Source organism: Crocodylus porosus, unplaced genomic scaffold (genome assembly GCF_001723895.1).
Source record: "Crocodylus porosus isolate Cpor-Errol unplaced genomic scaffold, CroPor_comp1, whole genome shotgun sequence".
NCBI classification, from domain to species: Eukaryota; Metazoa; Chordata; order Crocodylia; family Crocodylidae; genus Crocodylus; species Crocodylus porosus.
The window spans coordinates 9,982,255-10,008,171 of NW_017728949.1; the positions used below are offsets into that span (position 1 = coordinate 9,982,255).

Sequence of the window (25,917 nt, forward strand, 5' to 3'; positions counted from 1 at the left end):
TCTGCCACAAGCCCCCTGACCCCTGCCCACTCTTCCAGCACTCCCCCCGCCATGGCTGCCCCGCCCAACCCAGCTCCTGATTCTTTAAAAAAAAAAAAGCCCCTAACTAGCTGGCTGCTGCAGCAGCCTTGGGGCTTTGGGGGGCTTGTGGCAGAGCTCCCTACACAGCACAGGGGGTCAGCAGGGATCACCCCTCTTCCTGGCAGCAGCCAGTGAGTGCCAGGCTTTTTTTTCCAAAGAGCTGGGAGCTGAGGTCAGGCGGGGCAGCCACTGACGGGGTTAGGAGAGTGAGCGGGGCATAGGGCTGATTCAGCTGAATCGATTTGGGACAGTGATTTGAATCACCAAGTTGAATCACTTTCCCCCAAATCAGCCAAATCCAAATCCAAAGTGAATACTAACCACTTCAGACAGGCCTAATATATGCAAACTGTAGACCTTAAGACAAAATGCTATCATATAGATAAGGAAACCAAACTGTATATATTTAAGTATATTTTCAATGCTATTTTAGGCCTTTAACAGAAAGATTTACACTGGATGCCCTAAATGGAACCACATAGTTCCTTGTTAGTGATGGATGTCATACAAGAAATGGTACATCAAAACAGCTGAACACCACAACAATAAATAAAAACAATAACATCACTCCTAAGAGGTAAAGGAATGTAACTAAAAACTAAATCTAAAGAAGGCCTTAGGCAGTTAAAATAAGGCTTAGGTGATCTTTAGCCACCTAAGTCCAAACTGAAATCCCTCCCACAACTCCTTTCTACCTCTACTACTCAGTAGCTGCCTAAACTCACTAGGTACCTCCATCAGGGTTGCTAACTCTCTGTAAGTTTATGGGCAGCCTATACTAAAAGGGTAAAAATGCCTGTTTGTAAAGCCCATAAAAAATTGAACTGTCTAAAAAACTAAATAATTTTGAGCTTAATTGAAGATCCATCACAGTTAGAGTGTCCAGACTGTGGAATACACTCCCTCCAGAGGTGGTGCGATCGCCTACCCTGGAAATCTGCAAGAGGAGACTGGATGTTCACCTCACTGGGGCCACCTGACCCCAGTTGTCTTTCCTGCCTAGTACAGGAGGGCTGGACCCAATGATCTTGTGAGGTCCCTTCCAGCCCCTAACAATCAATGAATCTATGAATAATCAGAATAAGGCCGGATGCAAGTATGGATGGTCAGACAAAGAAAAGCAGCACAACCTTGTGACTGAGTAGGAATACAGCTTTGTGCCCTGCAGGAAGCTCTCCTTAAGGGATCTGTGGCCATGGAAGACTCTATAGCAATCCCAACCCCCTTCCCCCCCTCACAGCCACATGCTGAATACTCAATCCCATTGGCTTTTGCCTGCCTGTAATGGATAACTTGTGGAACAACATATATGTTCCCTGAACATGCCCCCACAATTAATCACCTAAGGCCTTGTAGTTAGGGCATACCTGGAAGGTGGGAGGTGTGAACTTGAATCCCACAGGCTAAGAAAGGAATTGAACTCAAGTCTTGCACGTCTTAAATGAGTTTTCTACCACTAAGAAATTATATAGAAGGTGAGCAGCCTCATTACAACTATTACCATCTTATCCTTCTCTGCCTGTGGAAAAAAAAAATGTAAGCACTCCCTCTCAGGAATGAGTTCCTGGCTGTGGATCTCAGGTGGATGGAAGTGCCTCAGCCTTGCAGGGGGAAAGAATCTCAGACAGAACTCTCTGTTAAGTGCTTCCTATTGTCTACCTCTAGCTGATAACTACTCATGTACTGTACAGGAAGCCTAGGCAACTAACTGTAGGCTTTGGAATCCATTCCTCTAGGGACCAAGCTCCTCAAATGTAGGCATTGCATATATTTCTTAAATCTATCACTAAGTCATTTCTACAGAAACTTGCTTAAAGCACTGTTAAAGTTCTGGACAGCATATAAGTTCACTTGACCTTATAACCAAACTGATCTGTCCTCATCTTTTATTCTACATAAAGTATCGCTCAGAAAATGTATTAAGCAAACGTCTACTTGTTATCAGACCCAGGATCCCATGGGAGTCATTTGGAATATTTCTGTTAATGTGTTAATTGTCCTACCTAGTAATAGAGGCAGATCCAGGGGGGTTCAGTAGTGCAGCTGCATCCCCACTTTGATTCCTGGTCCACTCAAAGTTTAAAACCAACTGCCTGGCAGTGGCAGCAGAATTTCTATTTAGGCAGCAGTGAAGAGTCACTTGACTTCATGGTTTATTATAATCTACCCAATTCCTTCTAAACTCTTCATTCTGCAAGTGGTAAGGACCCTTTCACCTTTTTAAATGGTCTTAGTGCTCCAATAATCAAGGTATCCTTTCTTCTGCAATCCCACTCTCTGCTAGCTGGTCCTGTCAATATAATTCCTATTATACAGCTCTGAAGACTATTTTTTATTCTAGCTAAAAACATTAAATAAGGTGTGGAAATAACTTCCAGTGAAGTACTGGATACGCTATCAAGATGATCAAGAAGGCTCGATTTTGTTTTATGAATCTGAAAGAGATGTGCATTTAATTCTAATAACTACAGTACTAAGAAAGCAACATCTTTAAGTATTTTTTACTAGTTTGTTGTAATTTTCATACGTAGTATAAAATATATCAAATGAATACACATTCCAATAAAGTTACATTTGTTTTTGCTTCAACCTTAAACTGAATAATATAGACCTGGGGCCCCTAGCATATTAGCAAAGATTCTAGTTTCTTTTTACCTGGAGAAAACATGCAGCTCTCTTTCTCAAACCCTAGATCTGCAAGCATGGTAATACTGTGATATATAACATATATTAATCTGAACAGTCATAGTTTGGAAAAGTCAGTGGAGGAAAAATGCCCATGTCCCTCTGCTAAGGTTTTGGAACTTGGGATTCTAACTCAAAGGAAAAATCAGTTTTTATTCTCCTGATGGCACATTTTTTAGCTTCAAATATGTTAACTGCCTGGAAGAAGACAATGATTTAAAGGCAGCAAGTTGTAAGGACTATATTCTCAAAAGCAACCTTCACCACTAATGCTTATATAGTGTTGATGGTATTATTGATTATGTTGTATAGTAATTATACCGTATATGCCAGCTACCTTGTTAAAAAGCCTCAAATCCTTGCTGCATTAGAGTTCATTTAAAGCAATTATGCCTGGAAACCATTGTTGCTGACATCATCAGCATATAATTTGCAGCCACATTGTGCCATCTGTTTATTTAGATCACAGACACCTTATAACTACATAATACAAACTCATTCTGGCTGACAGGAAGGGGACTCCATCTGGCATGAATAATGCAACTTTAATCAGTAATAATGATAATTATTATTAAGAGGCTACTGGAGTTCTGTGCAGAAAGCTAATAAATCTAAATTGATTTATAACTGTGGAAATTAGCAGTGAGGGTGAGACACAAACAGTAAACACAAGGAAAACTTTAACACAAGAGACAATCAGTAAGAGTTAGACTGACTTGATCTATGCCCTCATCAGCTAGGAAAGGAGTATGAGCCTCCCTTCTCTTCCTAGATAATCCACTAGAAAATTTTTGATCCAGTTCTCAGTGTAAACAGGCTTTGGAAATCTGTTTATTCCTGTCCCATAGAGCAGGAAGGAAGAACATAGTCTATAGCCTATAGATTTTATAGGCAAATGCTCCATCAAGCACAGGGCCCTTGATCAGTGAAATGGGAAGGCTGATAAATGATACTCAGGACAAAACTGAACTCCTGAATGAATACTTCACATCAGTATTCCACCAGTCCAAGGGTGTTAGCCTGCTTGACAGGATACAGGATGATCATAGTGGGGGTGACCACCCTCCCATAGTTGGCAGAGATCTTGGCATAGATCTTGTGGGGGAGCACCTACAAAAGTTAAATATCTACAAGTCAGCAGGACCAGATGAACTACACCTGAGAGTGCTAAAAGAACTCACTGATGTCATTGCACAGCCAATGGCAAAGTTATTTAAAGACTCGTGGCACTCAGGAGAGGTCCCAGAAGTTTGGAAGAAGGCCAAAGGGAGAAAGGAGGATCTGGGAAAGTACAGGCCAATCAATTGGACCTCAATCTTTGGTAAAATCTTGGAGAAAATTATCAAAGAATCCGTTACAGACAGGCTAGCAGAAGGAAGTATTCAGAAGGACAGACAACATGGCTTTGTTACGGGCAGGTCATGCCAGACCAACCTAATTTCCTTCTGTGATCAAGTTACATGCCACCTGGATGGGGGATATGAGGTTGATGTCATATACCTGGACTTCAAAAAGGCCTTTGACCTGACTCCCATGAAGTCCTCATGAAAAAATTGGGAAAATGTGGACTTGACTGCTTCATGGTCTGGCACGTAGGTAACTGGCTCCGTGGTAGGACCTAGAAAGTTTTGATTGATGGAACTGAGTCATCATGGCAGAGGGTGACTAGTGGCATCCCTCAGGGTTTTGTACTCAGACCAGTGCTTTTCAACGTGTTCATCAATGAGTTGGATTCGGGTATTAAAAGCAAACTAGCAAGGTTTGCAGATGACACCAAACTATGGGGAAGTGTGGTCATGCTTAGTGACAGAGTGGCAATACAGGCTGCCTTAGACAGACTCACAAGGTGGGAAGAACTTAACCTGATGTGGCTTAATACAGAGAAATGCAAAGTGCTCCACCTGGGGAGAAATGATCCACAACACACTTACAGGATCAGCAGTGCTATGCTTGCTAGCTCAACATCTGAATGAGACATGGGTGTTGTGATAGACAACAAAATGAACATAAACCACCAATGTAATGCTATAGCTGGCAGAGCTAATCAAACACTGGCATGCATCTACCAAGGTGTCTTGAGCAGGGCTAAAAATATCATCCTCCCACTCTACTCGGCCTTAGTGAGACTGCAGCTGGAGTACTGATTCTAGTTCTGGGCACTGCACTTCAGGAAGGATGTGGAGAAGCTCAAGAGAGTCCAAAGGAGGACCATGCACATAATTAGAGGCTTAGAGACCAGGCCATACAAGGAGAGGTTGAAAGACTTGGGACTGTTCAGCCTGGAGAAGAGAAGACTTGGACGGGATTTGATGGCAGCCGATAAGTATATCAATGGCATACATCAGGGCCTGAGGAAGCATCTGTTCACCCAGGCCCCCCAGGGGAGGACAAGAAATAACGGGCACAAGCTGATTGAGGATCACTTCAGGCTAGACATAAGGAAAAACTTCTTTACTAGTCAAGTGCCGAGGGTTTGGAACAGGCTCCCCCCAGGTGGAACTGTCATTCATCCTAAGACTCTTCAAAAAACATCTTGATGCCCATCCTGCTGGGGACATTTAATGCCAGCACTCTTTCTTGCCCAAGTGCAGGGGGGCTGGAACCAATGATCTGTAAGGTTCCTTCCAGCCCCTAACAACTATGAAACTATCACCTTCTGCATTCACACTTGCCAGCAAGTTGTGGTGGTAATATCATTTGTGTTGATGTTTGAAAAAGATGGAAGGAAGGAATTGTAATTTTGTGCGGGGGGGGGTGGCATCTGGGTGGAATAGTGCCTCCTAAAGATTCTCCAAGATGAGGCCAAATTAAGGGATGGTGCATAGTGGGCTACGTTAGCCATAAGTCTGGAAAAAATGGTTATCAACACAGCTAATAGATACCCTATTTAGGCTGCATCTATTTTCTCACTTTTCTATAAATTTAGAAAACATGATTATTTATTAACTGTACATTCCTGAAGCAGAATGAGATGGCAATAGATTTATTTCTCCTTCTTTCTTGGACTTCTATTCCCTCCAAATGTATACAATGCATGCTTGGACTGTCCTGGCCACCTTGGTCTAAGGGGCTAAGTACAGACAGTCAAAAAGCCTGAGGCTGAATCAGTTCAATCTTCACAGGTTAGTCTAAGCTGCATAGTTTGAATTGATAAGCAAGTGAAGAGACATTCACTTTTGGTTCTGGAAATGTAGCCAACATGCCTACAGTGGTCTAGGCCAGAAGCCAGAAGGTACTAGAGCACACCTCCCTTCTTGGCTGAAGCAAAAATCTTGAGTCAAGGCTAGCCTATCCACCCTGCAAGGTGGGGTTTGTGGGGGATATGCAAACCATCCTGCTATGCCGAGGAACTGTTGAGTTCACTTGAATCTGGAGAGGATATGGGGCAGGAGTTCAATAAACTGATTTAACCTAAATCAGTTAAGTCTGATACTACATCCATACAGGTCCATCTTAAACTGATTTCAGGCATTTTGAAAGTAGTTTATGCACACTGAACTTCTGTTCTGTTACAGATTGGAATTAGTTTCTGATCACTTATACCGTTTTAGGTGTAATTTCTGTCCCTAGCCTGAAAGAACAGGAAACATTGCCCCACTTCTCTCTCACCTCCTGGACAGGACTGGGGAGAAGGAACAGTGGGGCAATGCTTCTGCCCATTGCCCAGACCAAGGACACCTTCCCTACTAGTCTATGGGTGTCTGTAGGTGTGTGGGACTGTCTCATCTAACACCCTATAATTATAGCATGACAGAACAGACTCTATTAAATGAGTCTCCTGGAATAAGCTAATTAGCAGCCTCAGTGTCTCATGTAGTCAGTGTCCTCATGCTTCAAAATAGTGGCGGGGTGCTTTAACTGAAGCTTGTCAAACACAGCGGCTCTAATTAAAGTGCCCCTACCACTGCCCCAGACCATATATGTAGATGCACTATGTAAAAATCAAAATCCTGCAAAATGAAGACATTTCTAAAAGGGATGTCTCAAGAAAGGAGTAGTAAGAAAGCCTGGAACAAAAAGAGATAGGACTTCCTTCTTGTTGCTTTAGCCACTAGGTCTTTGTGAACTATGGGATTACAAAATATTGAGCCCCACTACCATTAGAAGAAACTGAGGACGCTGTCCAATATCTTACACAATAAAGTATTATTTGAGGGAGAAAAAACCTGTATTTGATAATTGATCACCTTGAAGGGAAGGCAAAGAATAGGGATATATAATTTGATATGACTTCTAATTAAATCTAATTTCCAAAGAACAGATTCACTTAGAATTATGTGCATTCTTTTTTGTCCAGGCAACCCCTGCAGAAATCTGATGGTTTTATTCCATGACTCAATCTTTCATTGGACACCATTAATGCAATGAACTTTTCATTATGCAGGCTGGTGCAGGAAACCATATTCATACTCTTCCAGCATAAAACTGCTTCTGTTGGGGATCCCAGCACACAGTGTATTCCCTCTGCTTTTCTAATCTAAAAGTGTTATCACAGATTCATAAATGTTAGGGGCTGGAAGGGATGTCATGAGATCATTGGGTCCAGCCCCACTGCACTTGGACAGGAAAGACTGCTGGGGTCAGATGACCTCAGCAAAATTGACTTGTTTACTTTCTTGGAAGTTGAAAAGGTTACTTCACCTTTGTACCAGCCTGAAAACTGAGAGGGCTTTGCTTTGGTTCAAGACAGACTTCATCATTTCAAGCAGACTGGTGCAAAACTGCAAAAGATTAAGTCAGTGACAAGACAAGAAAAATGAAGTCCCTCTCTTAGCCGTAAGCTAAGTGTAGCACAGACATGAGCACTGCTTCCACTACAGTTCCTTGTCAACAGTCACAGCTGCCTTAAGGATACCATGTTCTCTAAGGAAAAGAATAGCAGGATAATGCAATAGAACTGAGAGTAGCAGTGGTTTCACTTTACATTAAGGTTCCATTTGTAAATGGATTATTCAGGGCTGATAAATGATTAACAGATCCTACTAGCTTATTACATACATGTGCTATTAATAATTATAAACACACCAAGAATGGGCATTCTGACAGCTGTAAGTCATGGCTATAAGTAAACATTTTGGCCTTTTACTGTCTAAAAGAATGGATTAACAATTTAAACTTCTATTAATCATTTTTCAGTAATATATTAACTAGTTTATTATTAACAAAGGGTGACTGCAGAAACTGACTATAAGTGCAAATTTTGATGGCAAGGTACAGAAGGATCCTGGTATAACTTGCTCTACGTTCCCAGAAGTTTAAGATGATTCAGGTACACTATGTTTCTAGATTCCTCATCTCCTTCTGTTCATTATTTAAATAGGGCTTCATGTTGTTTTTCTAACAGCTAAAATTACTTAGTTTTATGTATGAAAAGATACATTTGATGGCAAAAATCAAAATATAATTCAAACAACTCAGCATAACATTAACAAGAATTAAAGATACTATTGTTATGATGAATTGTTCTGCCTTTATCAGCCTTTAATGCTTTCCATGTCCTTGTCTGACAATTCCTATTGTCACACATTTATTCATTCACATGCCTTTGTTAAGTAAAAATCATTTACATTTTTTACCAGCCCTATGCTAGTCGTCAGATCTCTTCTACTGATTTGAAAGTTAATTACCTAATAAGAGAGACTCATGCTTTTCTGGATTTCCTCTCTTTGAGGCAGAAGAGGTGTGTCTCACAGGAGAGCAATAGGGAAAGTAAAACTTTTGGTAATAGAAAAGAAATCAGTGTATGCTACTCATTTTCATTTTCACTGAAATAATTATAAGATACCAGACAGCTTCAAAGTAGTACCATCTAATTCTACAAATTTAGGATCTGGCCCTGAGTCTTCTTAAATGTGATTGCTCCCAGGCCTAAATTCAGTCCCTTCTGCAAACACTAAATAAAGCCACTTGCACCAAGGACCTCCATGGGAATTCTGATGGATTTCACTCCTCACCCCACCTGATGGCAGAGTATGGTATATCCACATCTCTTCTGTGCACACTATGGCAGCCAGTATACCCACAGTTGTAGTTCATAGATGAACTAGTCATGTGACTTTCCCTTTGTGGGTCATCAGAGATTTTTAGCCCAATAAAGACCACTTCTGGGCACTATGGCTAGGGACAGAAGTTACACATAAACCACTTTAAGTGATCAGAAACTGGTTTAAATGTGTAACATAACAGAAGCTCAGTGAACATAAAATAGTTTCAAAATGGCTGAAACTGGTTTGAGATAAACCTGCTTGAATGTAGTATCAGATTTAAATGATTTGGCTCAAACGAGTTTATGAAGCTTCTGTCCCAGAGTCCTTCCTGGCTCAAGTTAAATTAGAGTCCCCCAGCATGCCCACAGGTTGGGATGTGCTGTCTGCTCCAGAGAGCAGGACTGGCCCTGCCCCTCTGCTCTCTAGCTGGAGCAGTGAGGGCTGGCAGACAAGGATGTTGGGGGAGAAGCCCAGCTGGGGATGCAGCCAAGTCTACAGTGGGGGGGACTGCCCCCCCACAGGCAAACACTGGCTAGGGTCTGGGGCCAGGGAAGGGGGTTAAACACACTACAAATTGCAGGGCGGGGGTAGACTACAAATCGCAGAGGCACCTGGAAGCAGGAAGAGGAAGTGATGAGCAAACCTGCACAGTCCTGCTGCTGTAATTCTGGACTGCAAATCCTCAGGGGCAGCAGGAAGAGGAAATGAACACACAATCAAAGAGCCATGTACTAGTGCCCCTCCCCCCCCCTCCCACTTCTGGCCACAGCCACTGCAGGCATGTGGCTGCATTTCCTGAATCAAAGGTAAATGTCTGTTCACTTCTGTTTCAATTTAATCTGTGTGTCTTAGACTAACCTGCAAAGACTGAATTGATTCAGCCTGGGGGGTTTTGACTCTCTGTACTTAGTCCATGAGGGAGTTCCTGAGGGTCCCTGCATGATCTGTCTGTGGACATTTCTCCTACTGGAGAACAGGGTATCAAGAGTTTCACTTATTCAAACCTTTCATGCCATCCTCTCCTGCCTGGACCCCAGCAATATTTTAAAGAGAAAACTTAAATGTACCATATAGCTTACTCTGTTTATTAACAATCTTTTTCTCAAGATAAGTTCATAAAAAGTCACAAAGACCAGAAAGAGATTCAGACACAGACAACTGAAAAGAGATGGCAAGGGAAATATGTATTTGTAAGGGAAACAAACTGAGACATACACATTGAAAGATCAGCAGATAGAGAGATATACAGGTCTAAAGGAAAGAAACCAGAGATAAAACTGAATCTGCATTGAGGAAAACAGTATACCTACTAACAATGGAAGATGCACTTTCATGAGTAATATACAAGGGAGACAACCGAACCATATCATGTTAGTGTTGATTGTATTGCACAGAGAAGTAGATGCACTTGTACTGAATTCACAAATTACAGAGTATCAGTAGATATGTCCCACAACAGGGTTGATCTTAAGAATGATTGACCACCAGAGGTAAGGGAATAGATGGAAAGTCAGGAAAAGCATATCAGCAGCCCTGAATTGGCACAGACCAGTGGATTCATATTTATCATTGACAGCACAGGACTGATAGGAAGTCACTGTAATGCTCTTCTTCAGCTGTTATAAGAAATATCCTTGGGCCATAGCAATGAGCAGAGAAAAGGAATTAGGGAGGTTGGGAGGAAAGTGGAAGATTAAAAGAAATACCAACTCTTTCTCCCCCCACTTCCCCCATAATAGATTCAATAGGCAAGATTGCATGATTTAATGTATTAATAAGGAGTTTAGTCATCCTCAAAAATAAAAACCTCCACATATGACAGAGTCTCATTTTTTACTCTAATTAAGCAATTAAGAGATATTAATTATCATTGCTTATAACTGTTAGCACAGAGCACTGTAAGTGAATTCCCCCTACTGTGGTGGAGAATTAGTTCCAATCAGCATCAAATGTGTTTCTAAACACACAAGTAGGGGTCCTAAGTACATTGGAAAACCCAGGCAGAAGACTAAAAGGCTAGGTCAAGTTATACCTGCTACTTGGCAGATTCATCAGGAACAACAAACCCTTAGAAGTCTTTTGTTGTATTCATTATTGTTAAAAATATATTTCCCACTAGTAAACTATGCATAACTGTGCACATTCACTCAAACTAACACAATCGAGGCAACCAAGGCCTGGAGGGAAAGATTCTTCCTAACAGTAATATTGATATAAATCCAAAACAAAAGTTAGGAGCTTAAACTGAGTCATAAGATAACTAAGTTCTGCCAAAGTTGCAATGTAGAAGACTGTGACTAACCTGCTGGCTAACACTGCCCTAACCACCAGCCACAGACTAACTTCTGTGTATAGGGGTGTGGGGAGCCGGTCACTTTCCATCTCTCCCATTGAATTTGTACATCTGTGAAATGTAGAGTTCAAGGTTCACTGGGTCAGAGAAAAAGGTAGTATAGGAGGACACGTGATTCTGTAGTCTAATTGCTAAGGTGCTCACATAGGATGAAGGGTGCTGGTTTGTGATCTCTACTCTCACACCTGTTTCTGTACTTTATCCCTTAACTATATAATGTAAAATATAGAAACTGTCCTGGAGCAGAGGCAAGAACCCAGGACTCCCCCACCTTAGATGAGTGACATAGTCACTAAGCTACAGAACCGTGCTCTCTTGCTCATGCTCTCTCTTCGATCCACTGTATCTTTAATTCTAGTTTGCTTAGTTGTGGAGCTTCAACAGGCAAATTGAAGAGTGATCCACTCCCAATTAGCTTATAGCTTGGTGGTTAACATCGGTATCCCAAGCAGTCAAAATGTTCAGTTTGACCCTCTCAGTTTGAAGAGTGTACGGAACAACCTCTATCCTCCTTTTACCACGAGGCTAAATTATATGAAGCGGCACATGTCCTTCCTTTCCAAAAGAGAAGACTGAACCCTGCTCAGTTCTTTAAAAGGAAAGGCATATGCAGGAATCCTACCTTCAGGAGACAGTTCTAGTCTGTGTATCCCCAGTGGACAGAAGTACTTTCCTGCAGGCCTGCACTGGGGCGGGACTTTCACCCTTATCATTAGCATGTCCTTTTGGCCAGCTGTAGGTGGTTCATGCTGAGCTTACTGGTGTTAGACAGCTTCCTTTGCGATGCACTGACTGTTTTGGACCCCATTCTGAAGCTCTCTCCTCTCCATTGTGTAGTGAAGCCTAGGTGCCTAACACTGGGTTCAGGATTCCACTCTGATGGCCAGTCACCTGGAAGTTAGACATCTCACAAGCAACTTTTCAGGATCTGAAATAGTTTTATGAATGTATCCCACTATCTTGCTCAAACTTTAGGTAAAACATTCTGAGATACCATGACAGATGCTTTTGTTCGAGACATCTGAGCCCAAAAAAGCAATAAAATAGAGGATCAAGATAGAATCTATTGAAATGTAACAATTATATACATGCAAGGACACCCTTTCCCTGTTCCCCCAGCCCATATTGAATGGACTACGCAAATTTAAAAACACAAGTTTGGGTCCACATTAGTATCCTAAATACATTAAGATTATACTAGATGGTTTCCCTTAGCTGCAACAACAAGAGTTAAGGGGGGGAAATAAACACACAGATGTTCTATTTGTATCCAGTTTGACAGACTTATTGCCAGAACCATAATTATGGGTGAGAATTGGCGGCTACAGCTACGAGTAGTTTCTTTGTCACTATGCATAATATTGTGGGAGAAACCTCAATGTCATTATAAGAGATTTTATGAGAAGATACCCAGCAAAATCAAAGGCACATTGACAAGTAAATGATGAGGCTGGTGGTATTCTTGTCTTAATTTCACACAAAAAACAATGAGTATAACTGTGTAATTGTGAGATAACTCAAGATAACTTGTGGCTGCTCCCGGAATATAGCCAGAGCAGTAATCAAGGCACAATATAGGGGCATACTGTTTCCTTTGTTAAAGTAATATACTTAAAGACAGAAGATTACTTGAAAGAAGATTTAACCACCAGGTTTGTGCTCCAGGAGTGGCTCTGATACCCCTTGTGGTCATACAACCCTTGCCCTGCTCCAGCTCTAGCGTGCCCTCTCCTTCTTACTCCTCTGCCATGCCTTGATGTAATTGTTTGATTGGAAAGGGTGCTGTCTAATTGGTCCTAGAGTGAGTCCCAGTTCTTTTAGATGCCAGCTAGCTCTTCCTGACTCCTGTCAATCTCCACCTTGCCCTTGCTAGGTGAGCCTTGATGGCCCATCAGTGCCCTTCCCCAGGGCCAGTGCCCTTCCCCAGGGCACCTGTTAGCCTTAAAGGCTAATCAAGGTCTCCAACTAGGGCCTTGCCTCTCCCCGTCTCCCACTGCCGGGCTGTAGGAAGCCAATAACAGCTCAGGGGAAGGGAACTGAGCCTGAGCTCAGTTCCCCTCCCTAGCATTGCAATTGGAAGGGGGGTGCTGTAATCGGGCCAGGGACAGGAAGTCAGCCCACCTGGGCTGACTCCCCACCCAGCGCTGCCATTTGGTGGGGGGCAGTACTTTTGGCACTGCCATTGGGTAGGGGGGGAGGCAGAGAGACAGCACAGCTGGTTTGACTCCCCACCACTGAAGCTGCCATCAGGCGGGGGTGGGGGACAGAGAGACAGCTCAGCTGGGCTGACTTCCCACCCCCGATGCTGCCATCAGGTGGAGGGGTGGAGAGTCAGACCAACTGGGCTGACTCCCCACCCCTGGTGCTGTGATTGGGCAGAAGGGTAGATAGACAGCCCAGCTAGGCTGACTTCCCACCCCCAACACTGCCATTGGGCGGGGGAAGAAAAAGAGACAGGCCAGCTGGGCTGACTTCTCGTCCCCAGCGCTGCCTCATAGCAAACCCCCTTTTCTTTTTTTTATATTAAAATGTAGTTCCTCCCCTTTCCCAACCATTTCTGACTTTTTCTCTCCCTCTCTATACCCTATAGATAAGTATACATAAGCCAAGACACAGGATATGCTTCAGCACTTTATTTTGGTACCAAGTTGTATTTGTTTCTTTTTTTCCTTTTTTATAATATTGTATAATTATTATGTTTATATAGTTTTTTACTGTTCTATATTACTGTTTATTGCTACTATATGATTTAGGCCTAAATATGTAAGTTAGCATAAGTCATGTCAAGTTTCCATGTAGTTTGTCAAGTCTCCGCCTTGTCCCCATGCCCTGTTGTGTAACCTATGACTCATACCTACCCCTCCTATGTAACTTGGCTCCTGAATGAATGGGGAGCAATGAAGGTGCTTGAGAGACAACGGCAGTTGATCTAAAAATAGCTCCCTCTGAATGACCAGACCTTCAAAACCAATACCTGGACCAATGACCCAGCCACTGGAACTACCCTCAGCATTCAAGAAACAAAAGATGAGGCAACCCACCATTGTGCCAAGGCTGCACATGCTCAGTAAGAACACCTGGTACCCTCTGGAATAGGATTGACATTGCCTGGACATGCCCTCTGCGGCGAACACTTACCCAGGTCTGTGGAAAGGCAGCAGGACTCCACGCCGGCGGTGGAGCACAGCGGGATCAAAACCCGTGTGCTCAAAACATAGTAAAGATCAAAGTAAAAACCCACGGTGGAGTCAGGAGGAGCTGGAACTAGCTCCTGCATCTGCCTGGGTGCGCTTTATAAAAGTGTGCTGGGATGATTGGTCGGGTGGGCGCTCGGCACCAGGATAAAAGATCCGGCAGGAAAGAAGTTGAGGGGAGGAGGAGAAGTGGAAGTGGCAGTAGAAGTGGAAGCAGAAACAGCAGCAGCTGCAGCAACAGCATCCTTGTCTGGCTCAGAGGAGCCTGGGTGCTTAGAGGGTCCCAACATGGGAATGTGGTGGCTCCCGTGGAAGGGGAGTGTGGTGGAGATGTCAGGTGAGCAAGATTCCCAGGGGTCATTTACAGACCCAGTGTGGAAGAGGATGGCAGCAGCAACTGGGACATCAACAGGAGTGACAGGAATGGCGCTCTGATGGGGACGGCAAACATCAGGTACCGGACCCAGGAAGGAAATGACGGGGCAAAGGGGACCAAATCCTGGGCAGAATCAGATACTGCATAAGCCAGGAGGAAAAGGGGGCTTCAGGAGACATTCAGCATAGATATCACCAGTAACCAAGTACCATAGCCCCATAAGCATCGAGCACCAGGGAGAGTCAGTTCATCAACCCCAACAAACAACAGAATGGTTTGTGTTAGGCAGCATGTAGGGGAGGTGGAGCCCCAAGAAGACATATCGTGAGGACAACCGAGGGGAGGTACCTTGGATGGCAGGACCAGACATCGTCCTTCCAATCAAAACCTATTTACCATCAAAGATGGGGCAGGAAAAACCCCTGAGGGAACTTACCCAAGGTCACTCCCGATAGCCTGGCTGCGCAGTCCAACAAGTCATGGCAAAGTTCAAGAAGAGCTTAGATGCACAGCGCTCGAGGACTAGGCACGGAAGTTTTCACCCTCCCCATAGGAGATCAGAGGTAGTCTGCCCCATAAACCCTCTTCATCTGGACCAGCACCATGCCACACCACCTATCCACCCAGAGGCCCCGCTGGCAATGCCCCTCTGGACAACACCTGCTGGACAAAGATCCCTTTCCAGCCTGGCTAGGTAGCTATCACCCCCACCCTCTCTTCAAACAAGAACTTGGACCCTGTTTCTCTTCCCTACCTGGACTCCAGCCCTTCCACAGAGTCTTTCTCCTGCTGCCATTGTGAGTGCTTGTGTGTGTGTGTGTGTGTGTGTGTGTAAGTGCTTGTGTGAGTGTGTGTAGAAACCAAGCTGTACAGTACAGTGTTCATTTAATAAAACTGTTATTTGGACCCTGAGTTGGGTTTTGCTTTACTACGGTTTTGGACCTGTTCCAATCTCTGCTCCTCACCCCTCTAACTTCTGTCTCATTTCTCCCTCTCCTACTTGTGGCTCACTGCCACCTTCAACACCTGTCCCATGCTCCTGTGGCTCCAGCTGTCCCGAGCTCCTCTCTGCCTGCAAACCCCTGTTTCTTTGCCACTATCTCTTCCCCACTGCTTTTTCCCCGATCTCTGCTACTGTTATTGCATTCTCCCCACTGTCTTTTCCCCTGATCTCCCAGCTTTCTGCCTCTGTCTCCTAGCTGTTTCCTCCTTGCCACTGGGCTTTTTCCCTTGCTTCCACAGTGGCACCAAGTGACCCCAAGTAACCCCAGGGTCACTTGACCTTAAGTAACCCCAAGCGTCAGTTCCTCAGCCAGCTTCTCTCTAGTCTACTGGTTCTAAGCCCAGTTCCAGCAACTTTTACTCCTTACACTTTCTCTCTCACCTTAACCTTCTCTCAAGTACCCCAAACACACACATACATACTGTATTATCCAAGCTGGGAACTCACCTGTGTGTATGTGTAGGTGGATGGTATGTGTGTGAACTGGTGAATATACACACATATATGTCATTGTGTACGTGATATACAAATTAGTGATATGTGTGTGGGTATTGACAACTGATTGTTGTCCAATTTTTTATGTGTAGTGTATATGCGCTTGAATTGGTGACAGATATGCATGTGCCTAGGCTGGTTTGGTTGTGCATGTGCCTGAGTTGGTAGTGTGTGTATGCACCTAATTGATTTGTGTGTTTTCATATGTGCAATTGTGTTACACCCTCCTGTCTAACAGTGCAATATTGGGATCCTGACAGTTGGCCTGACCCCACAGGGCAACATCATTGGGCAGGAGTTATAGAGTCAGCCCAGCTGCCATTGCAGGGGTGTGGAGAGCAGCTCAACGGGGATGACTCCCCACCTCTGGTACTGTGATCGAGTGGGGGAGGGGGGGCAGAGAGACAGCCCAGCTGTGTTGACTCTCTGTCCCCAGCAAAATGTTAAAACAGCCTTTCTGTTTCGACAGAATGGAATGGAACAGCTGTTTCAAATTTAAATGAAATTCAAAATGGAATGCTATTTCGTCAACCCATCAAAACTCAAGGTGAAATGGAACAGTGCCTTTTTGCATAGCCCTATCTCCAACCTTCCTTACAGCCATGTCTATGCCTCACAGGTGTTACCACTTAATAATTTGGGCAGGCACTTAACCCCAATCTGATATCAGACCTCCTCAGCCCTTTACCCTGTTGGGGTCTTGGCCTTTTTGGCCTCTGTCCCTTTCCTATTGCCGGTCCACTCAGCCTAGGCCCATTGTATAGGGCCTGATTTGTGGGTCCCAGCCCAAGTCTTGTTTTCTCAGGTTGTGCCCTGCTTGGGCTTTGGGCCATTGGCCCTGACCTTGCTCCTCCTGGGCTGCCTCACCCTGCCTCAGGCAATGAGCCTGCTCTAGCAGTGTCTGCACCCCTGGCCCCTGTGCCCATTGCTCAGGGCTCCTGCCCACTGCCTCTGTCCTTCTAATGTACAACACCCACTGGCCCTGGCTCAGCCTTCCCTGGGCACTGGGCCCCCTGATCATTGTCCAGCTCCTGTCCAAGCTAGGTTTCAACCTTTGTCTCTTGCTGTCTTGAGGCTTCAACCTCCCTGACAAGTTCAAGCCTATGGTGTGCCCAGAATCAAGACCCCTGGCAGGACTCTAATAATTGGCATGACCCTGGCACCCCAATGTAGTTTAAAACCCCAGTCATCCCCAAACCACCTGTTTGTGGCCTCCACATACTCCCCTTTCAGTCACTCCCAAACCACCAGTTGAAACTGTAATCAAGGTTTAAGTCTTCTGGCAAACACAAACTAAAACCCCTCTGGGTCCAAACATAAACAATAGCTACCTGCTTGCATAACAAGACTTCCCCTTAACCCAGGTAATATTCTCCTGTAGAGCAGGCACACTCTGTTTGCCTTCCTCAAGATAGCCCCAGTACCAGGTAGGAATTCCCCTGTATTTCCCCTGCTCTGCAGCATATAGGGCCAGACTGCCCTTCTTGGCTCAGGGCCCACGCTTATAGTTTCGTGGCCCTGCTCCCTGTCCATCAGGTGCTTCCTTGAGCTGCTGCAGGTGTTTCCCAATTCAGCTTGTTAGCTCAACCTCAGGGTGACTTACTGCTGCTTGTCTCTTCTGTGCTCCTATCTTCCTTTGGCTTGGTTACAGAAGCATTTTTAATTATTTCCCCTTTTTGCAACCAACTGTACTGAGGGAGCCAGTCTGGGAGTGGATGATTTCTGACAAAGTTCCAGGGATATTCTTTGTATACTTTGTGGCCCGACCAGAAGTTTAGAGTATTAGAAATTCCTTTTGCAATGATATTACTAACCTACTTTTATGATTCAGGAGCTATGGAAATTTTAGATAAGATTTAGATAAGTGTCTTGATATTTGTCAGCTTATTCTGATTGAACATCCAGGCACTACATATAAATATGACTATTTAATATAATCAGCCAAATAACCCATTTTGTGTTTGAAGATTATTCAGAGATCTAATCAGATTTTTAGAAATATGTTTGCTCATCACAAGCATCCCCAATTTAAATAGAAAAGGAGCATCACCCTAAAACTTGTTTGTGAACTGTTTACCTGTGTTATTATGTATCTGTGACAGATGACTGGTCACCTAAATCACATCATAGATTTTACTCCTGTATTAGGATGACAACTATAAATAGAAAATAAACTTCCAGTATCTACTTTCCCTGGGCTTACTATTTTTACTAAAATGTTAAATGCACAGAGCTGTCAGGGAAAGGACAAGTAACTACCACAAGCCTAGATATGTGGAACCACAACTACTGTATTTACCTGAATCCAGGATGACTTTGAATTTAAGACAACCCTCACCAATAATTAAACTCTATACATGGACAATTTATACATTTATGTATTATACATATAATTTAATTATTGGTGGGCTGTCTTAAATTTGCAGTGGGGAAGTAGGGAAATAAGAAGTAGAGAAGTCAAGTAGTCTGATCCCTACCCTTTGCCACCTTCCTCCTCCACCATATCCCTCCCCCCAGTGCCCATACACATTGGCATGTGCCCCTGCCACCTTCCTTCCCCACCCCCCATTGTGCCTGCATCTCTGGCACATGCCGTCCACCACCACTTACCCCTTCTCAGTGACTGCTCTCCCTGCTTGGACTCCCCTGCTGCTTCCCTGCACACCCAAAGCCACCCTACCATTGCTTACTCTCCACTTCAATTCTGGCCATGGGCATGGAGCACATGGTTTCTCAGGCCCCTATGTAGCCCAGCCATAAAGCAGTAGCTGGCAGTGGCAACCCTGTTGCTGGCTACTCCATGGTTAAGCTGGGGCTGGGGTTTAAACAACCATGTGCACCATGCCCCAAGTTGGAGTGGGACTGGTGCCAGAGAGTAAGTGGCAGCAGGTGGGCAGAGGTGGCAGGGAGACAGGCCAGAGACTGTGGTGGGGGAGAGGTGGCAAAGGGACAGACAGGGAGGAAGAGGCTAAGAGGTGGCAGAAGGATGGACAGTAGCTGCTGCTCCAACTCTGATTCCAACCTTGGTTGGGCCTGGAGTTGAAGCTGCAGCAGCCACCTGCCCTCCCACTTATACTCAAATCTAAGACTAATCTATCCCACCCTCAGGGGTTAAATGGAAGAAAATGACTTTGTCTTGGATTCAAGTTACGCAGTATATGTAGTTCAGTCTTCATACCTGTTATCTCTAAAACTACACAAAAAAGGAGAAATATAAAAAAGAAAAAGGCAGGTCGATAGAAAATTGAGGTAGAAGAAGTCAGAAGAGCAAGTAAAAGTATCCAAGAATTATAACCTCTAAAATATCTTAAATGAAATACGGTTGGTGCAAGATGTCATTTCTTGCTGGTGTTTGTCCACCCTAGACACAGAAGCAATTTCTAACTTCTACCCATTACAAAGAGAAGATTGTTTGGAGGTCAAAGGGATTTTTAAGAGGACAGTACCCATTAAATAGTATGTTTTGGAAGGGAAACAGGGAAGTGAGAATCAAGAGCTAACTCTATTATGCCTGTCCGAAATATAGATATGGACATAGGTTTCTGTGTAAAACCTGATTTTACAGGAAGGAAATGGAACACAAGTCTTGACAAATATGGGAAACTTAGACACTGGAGGTATCACTGCCAGGGTCTGGGCTCTGGGCTGTGGCAATGGCACTGACTGGGCTGGCAGCTGCCATTCTTGTGCTTCCTCCAAGTGCATGCCCAGGACTGGCAGCAGCCTAGAGAATGCAACTGCAAGGTTTCTATTTCAGACAAGCAACAGAAAGAATCTGCCAGAAAAGCTCACTGAAACATCTGCTATCTACCTAAAAGATGATAAAGTGAGATATTGTCTCTCTCACATATGCACGCACACAGAAAATCACCAACCAACCAAAAAACCTCTCTGAGCTTTTTGTGCTAAGAATATTTCCTTCTACATGTGCTAACCAAACAGGTACTGACAGACTGGATGGACATCTTGACAAGACAATGTCAGAATCATGCACTTTGCCCAGGAGTTTCAGGATTTGCTAAATTCAGTGGCTGATTTTTGTTTGTTTGTTTGTTTTTTGGGGGGGTTAATAACTTTTTTCTTTCCCCTTTTCTAAAATCAGCCCTTCAAAGGCATCTAGCTGAACCAGCTGCAGCTTGTTGAGAGAAACCAGTTCTCCCCACCCACTCACTAAAAAAACCTGCCAATTACAACACAGTTTAATTATTTTTAATATTCTGAGTGTTTGGGATTTATTTTCTATTTTCAAGACATGCTAGTGACTGTGAGGAAACAAGCCACTTGTAGTGAAAAGAGATGCCTTTAAGCTGTAAGTTTCTCCCTTGTGTAAAATACTGTTTAAACTGCCAATCTGCTGATAACCAGGTGGTATACAGTAATACATTATGCACACTGGTTGCCATTAAAAGATAAGCATTTACCAACAGTTCCCACACAGTGGGATGTGAGGTACTACATTATATCCCTCAACTTAGAATAAGTATTAACATATACTTGTGTGTTAAATTATGACAAATTCTGACATTTTAAATTACGACCGCTGTGCCATAAGTGGTACCAGCACCATTCAAAGGTTTCTGAATAAAGACTTCTGTTGGAACAGGTTGGAAATTTTCTGATGAGATCTTTTTTTCCCACGCAGATGTTGCAACTTTGGTACCCATTAGGAGTGTGCAAAGCGGGCCCTATTCGATTCAGATTCGGCCCAAATCAGGGACAGCGATTTGATTCATTGATTCGGATTACTGTCCCTGATTCGATCCAGCCGAATCTGAATCTGAAGATTCAATGCTGGTTTGGAGAATCAGCAATTCAGACATAGACACAGCTTTAAAAGTTTTTTCTACATACCTTGAGGTAGCAGGGGTGGCTTGTGAACACTGCGATACTGGGGTAGACGGAGCATCCCACAGAAGTACAGGAGGGGCCCTCCACATGCTCAGTGGCAAACCCAGAAGTGGACAGGAAGTACTTGCAGCCCACTTCCAGGTTGGCTGCCAAGTACACTGGGGAGCCCCCTACTCTTCTTTGGGACACTTCATGCACCCCAGCATCACAGAACTCATGAGCCCCTGTTTCCTAGAGATATATAGAAAAAACATTTAAAGCTGTCTCTATGTCCAAATTTCCGAATCTTTCCAAATCCCTTTGAATTGATTTGGAGGATTCCAATTCAATTTGGAGAGATTAAAAGGCCCTCTGATTCTATTTGGATTCGGAGATTCAGCCACTGAACTGAGCCAAATCTCCACAGAACTGAATCAGGGACCAAAGGTTCACACAACCCTAGACCTATTCTATCAGATCTTCCTGCTTTCTTGCATTTAGAATCTTCCACCAGGATGCTTGGCTCCCATGGCTGCCCAGCTTTGCAACAGCTCTCCTACAGGGCTCCTGGCAGATCACATGACAAGCTGCTACAAAACTAGGATTTCCCAAGGCTTCCAGGCACTGTGGAAATCCTATGGGAGCCTGGCACATCTGGTAGCAAAATTTTCAGAAGTGACAAGCACTTTTGAATGAAACCACTGGATTCAAATCCCTCTGTACAAAAAGTCATTGCTCCTTCCCCCCACTTCTGCCTCCAAAATGAAACATAATGGTCTCTGTCCATGTTTCTTTTGGTTTCGCAAGATTCTAGGTGCATTGGCTCAAAAAATTTCTGTATCTAACAGTTAAAAAAGTGTTACCCTTTTGGGCCCATCTACATATGATGCTACATCACCTTAGCAATGTGCTATGGTGATGTAGCATCCACAGGGTGTCTACACATGACCAGGAGCTACTTCACTATAGTGGTACACTCCCTCTGCTATAGCGTGCTGCCTCGGTAAAGTAGTGGGTAAAAATAACCACATGCTATACATATAGTGCAGTATGGGTGGTTACTGTGCCATGCTTTGGTAGTTCCCAAAAGGAAGTACTAAAGCACAAGTGCAGTAACAGCATCACCATAGGGCAACATGCAGACATGTCCTTTTAAGTTAGTTGTCTTTGTTATGCTACCTCTATATGGCTTACATTACTTAACTTGGGTACATTCAGGTCTAAGAAGGATCATGTTTTCATGGTCTGCTAATCAGGTATTTTTTATGGTCATTACAACCAAGGCATCGCAAATAACTTGTCATGTTTGAATGTTTTGGCCTAAAAATTTTACTAAATATCTAAACTTAATTCACTACAAACCAAACATACTACATTGAATAGAGCAGAGAGTTTCCATCTCTTGAGAGTTCACTGCAGCCCATCACTGTTTGCCACATCAAATGTGTTCGCTGTATCTTAATCTTTCATCTACTGAAGATCAGGAGCTCTGTTAACCTGTTTTCCACATTTTATTCCACTGGCCTTGCTCTCTTAATCCCATCTTTGATTTTCCAAATAGCTTGGCAAAATCTTGTGCTTCAAAAAGTTTTTGTGCTTGTTTCTAAGTTTTTTTCTTTTCTTAATTAATCCCTTTGAAAAGATCTGAGCTGGTATCCTTTAATTTTAAGGAGTGGGGAATACTATTTTTCAAGACTAGGGGCACAATGACTGTCTATTCAGTTCTGATTTAATATGCTTCCCAGCTGGGAAATCCATGAGAAAGTTACTGCTGTAAAAATGCAATTTTGTGAGCATTTGAGGAGTGTTTCACATAGAAAGACCTTTCAGAGGATAGTTTAGTTATTCATAGCCTTTTATTTGAAACAACAGTTTCTGTTATTAGCTTTGCCACAGTGACACCCGTCACAATGAATGTATACAGAGACCAACTGTCTGTGGAGTCTCTGGCCCAAAACATACATTTAAAATGTTAATTGAACTTTAAGTAATGCACTTCAATGAAAGGTTATAATTTAACGAACTCTAGAATTACCTGTCACCAGCATCTATGTTTATGTAATGTTATTTTCCCTGTAGGTAGTTTCCAATTTAGATGTACACTAGAAAGGACATACTAGGTAGTCTTAGGGTCATGCCACATTACACTTAGCATGTGTTATATGAACTTAAAGTGCAAGTGACTGCATGTTCAAGTAGTAAAACACGTACTGAGTGCACTTGTATCAGAGCAAAGTTACAACTCCCTGGACAAGGAGTATTTCTAGATCATAGTAAGTAATACCTGTTCAGCTACTGTCGAACTGCTCCTGAGAGATAATATGAGCAATTTCCAATCCTCACCAGGCATGACATCAGCCAGGACCCCTCTGCAGTCCCAAGTCTTCGGGTGGGACAAAGAAGGCCACACACATCAGGAGGATCCTGGAGATTTCACTTGTTATGTTCCTCCAGAATCAAGTTGAAAGGCAAGAGCTCACACAGCCCTAGACAGTCATGGGGCTGGAACTGACAATCAGCCGACTGAACCAGAACCAGTTCAAGACTCCACATTAGTCATTTAGTAAGGTTAGAGATTGTAGTAAACAGCACTGTACAACTGCTCAGAACATGATCAAACTTTAATACCTTTATTTAATGCATACTATGTGCACTGTAAAACAAGGCCCCCAGAGTTGGCCATAAGTATGACTAAGTCACTTGTACTTTTCCCTTTGCTAACATCCCATAACTGTATTGCCACTGAATTTCATGACTGATTTATTTCAGAGTAAATCCTACTCAGAATCTTGCAGGGGAGTAGCTCTGAAGAAATGCGGGAATCCTGCATATACCTGAGTAATAGAGTGTAGGATAAATTTATCCTTAACTACCTCTTTTGATAACAGTAGTTGTTTATGCTTTGTGTAGGCTATCATGTGTTAACACAGACATTTTGCAAGGTACAAGTCAATAAAAGTTTTCCTGATGCAGTGTTTTAGACAGATACAAATTTCCATCATGTAAAGATGAGGGCTTTCCTATAGGCAAACCACACCCTCACTTAAATCTAACAGAAAGGTGTTATGGATGGAGAGTGGTAGTTCTCTCCATCTTCATCTACCTGTTGGGGAAGGTACAGGAAAGCTGGAATTCTGGAAGATTAGCAGAATTAAATGCAAACTTCAAAACTTGGGTGGTCACCTGTTCCGAATATACAAACGCCTTTTTAAAAACAAGAGCAAATCCCAAGTATATATCTCTATATGCTGTTACTTTTTATGAATTCAGGTTACAAAGAATAAGGGAAAGCTTGGATTGCAAAGAGCTGAGCAACACCATTCTCAACAGCAGGTTCCCTCAGGCTCATTGTAAAATGGAACATATTGGGCACATCTTCATGTGCATCTCACTGCTCACTTGGTACTAAAAGCAAGTACTAAACACCTAAACGCTATGACTACACTGTTACTGTGCAGTCCAGGTGGTACACAGGTCATTACTGACCCCATTGCGTGGTAGCACTGACCTACTGCATAGTAGCGGAGACATCATGGCTCGTGGCTGCCAATACTACAGTGTCATAGTGATGAGTTACATTGCCATAGCACATTGCTGTGGTGACATAGCATCTTGTATAGATGCACCTAGTATGTACTATTTGTATAGACACTTCTGAGTAGAAACTTGGGTGTAAAAATGATTCTTTCTTAATATTGTACTTAGTCCTAATAAAATCAGTTATTGTGCTCTATAAAGAATTACAAGGCCACTACTGAGCATCAAATTAATGATTTGGCTATCTTTCAGGGCTATCTTTCAGATCTCATTGAATAGCTACAAAAGTGCTGTATACCAACTACCTCCATGTACCTACTCCCCATCAAGACCAAACCAATAGTAGTTAATTTCCAATAAAAAGGCTAATCCTTAACACATACCTGTGCAAAGTACTGTGCAAACATTAAATTAAATCCCTAGGAAATACTTTGTAAAATGCTTTGGATATGTGTTTGAATGGAAATATAGGCTACTAGTAAATGGTACAAGATGTCACACATCCTAATTTAGATAATGTAAAGGAATGATACAAATGAAAGTCTGTTTTTTAGAACAGTAACATTTTCTTATATCAGAATTTCCAGCTCAAATTTTCTGCAACTGTATGGAAACCTCAAACAAAACTTAAGATAAATTAATATGAAACTAACTGGTATATTTTTTATTTTGTAAACCAAGTAGAAAATGTAAACAACAAAAATATGAGATTTTTAAAAATAATTAATCTGTAATAGTAAAATACATACAAAACTTCTTGTGACATATGGTATATGTGAGTATTGCACAAGTGATACTCACATATAACATGTAGCCAACATGTAGCCAGACACTGGCATGTTAAAATTGTGGGATACTTCCACACCACAAAGAAGTTATTATTTCAATGAGCTACTTCCTTATGGCTTATCCACCATTTTTATCCAGCGATAAACTGTTTAATATTTATTGTAACTGGTGTTACAATTCACCACATGATAAGTCACATGTAACATATGGCAAACAGAATGTCTACCAGTCTATTATCTGCAGAGATAATATTTTGGGTGACTGATTGATAGAATTAAATGGATATTAGCCAGTAGGCCTGTGTGAAGTGACTAGTATTTGCTTTAAATTTGGATTTGGCCGATTCGGAGAACAGTGATTCGATTTGGTGATTCAAATCACTGTCCTGAATTGATTCAGCTAAATCTGATTCAGAGATTTGGATGCTGCTGAATCTCTGAATCACACAGGCCCATCCCCCACCTACTCTCCTAATACCAGCAATGGCTGCCCCGCCCACCCCAGCTCCTGGCACTTCGGAAAAAAAAAGCTCTGACTCACTGGGTGCTGCCAGATGGGGGGCAATCCCTGCTGCCACCCACTGCCCCATG

The 25,917-nt window shown here is 43.0% G+C and overlaps 1 protein-coding gene across 6 annotated transcripts in view; it reads right to left on the reverse strand.

Moving 5' to 3' along the window:
• Window positions 1-25,917, reverse strand: part of ERBB4 (erb-b2 receptor tyrosine kinase 4) — a 1,148,078-nt gene that overhangs the window by 327,973 nt on the left and 794,188 nt on the right. The window lies entirely within an intron of this gene.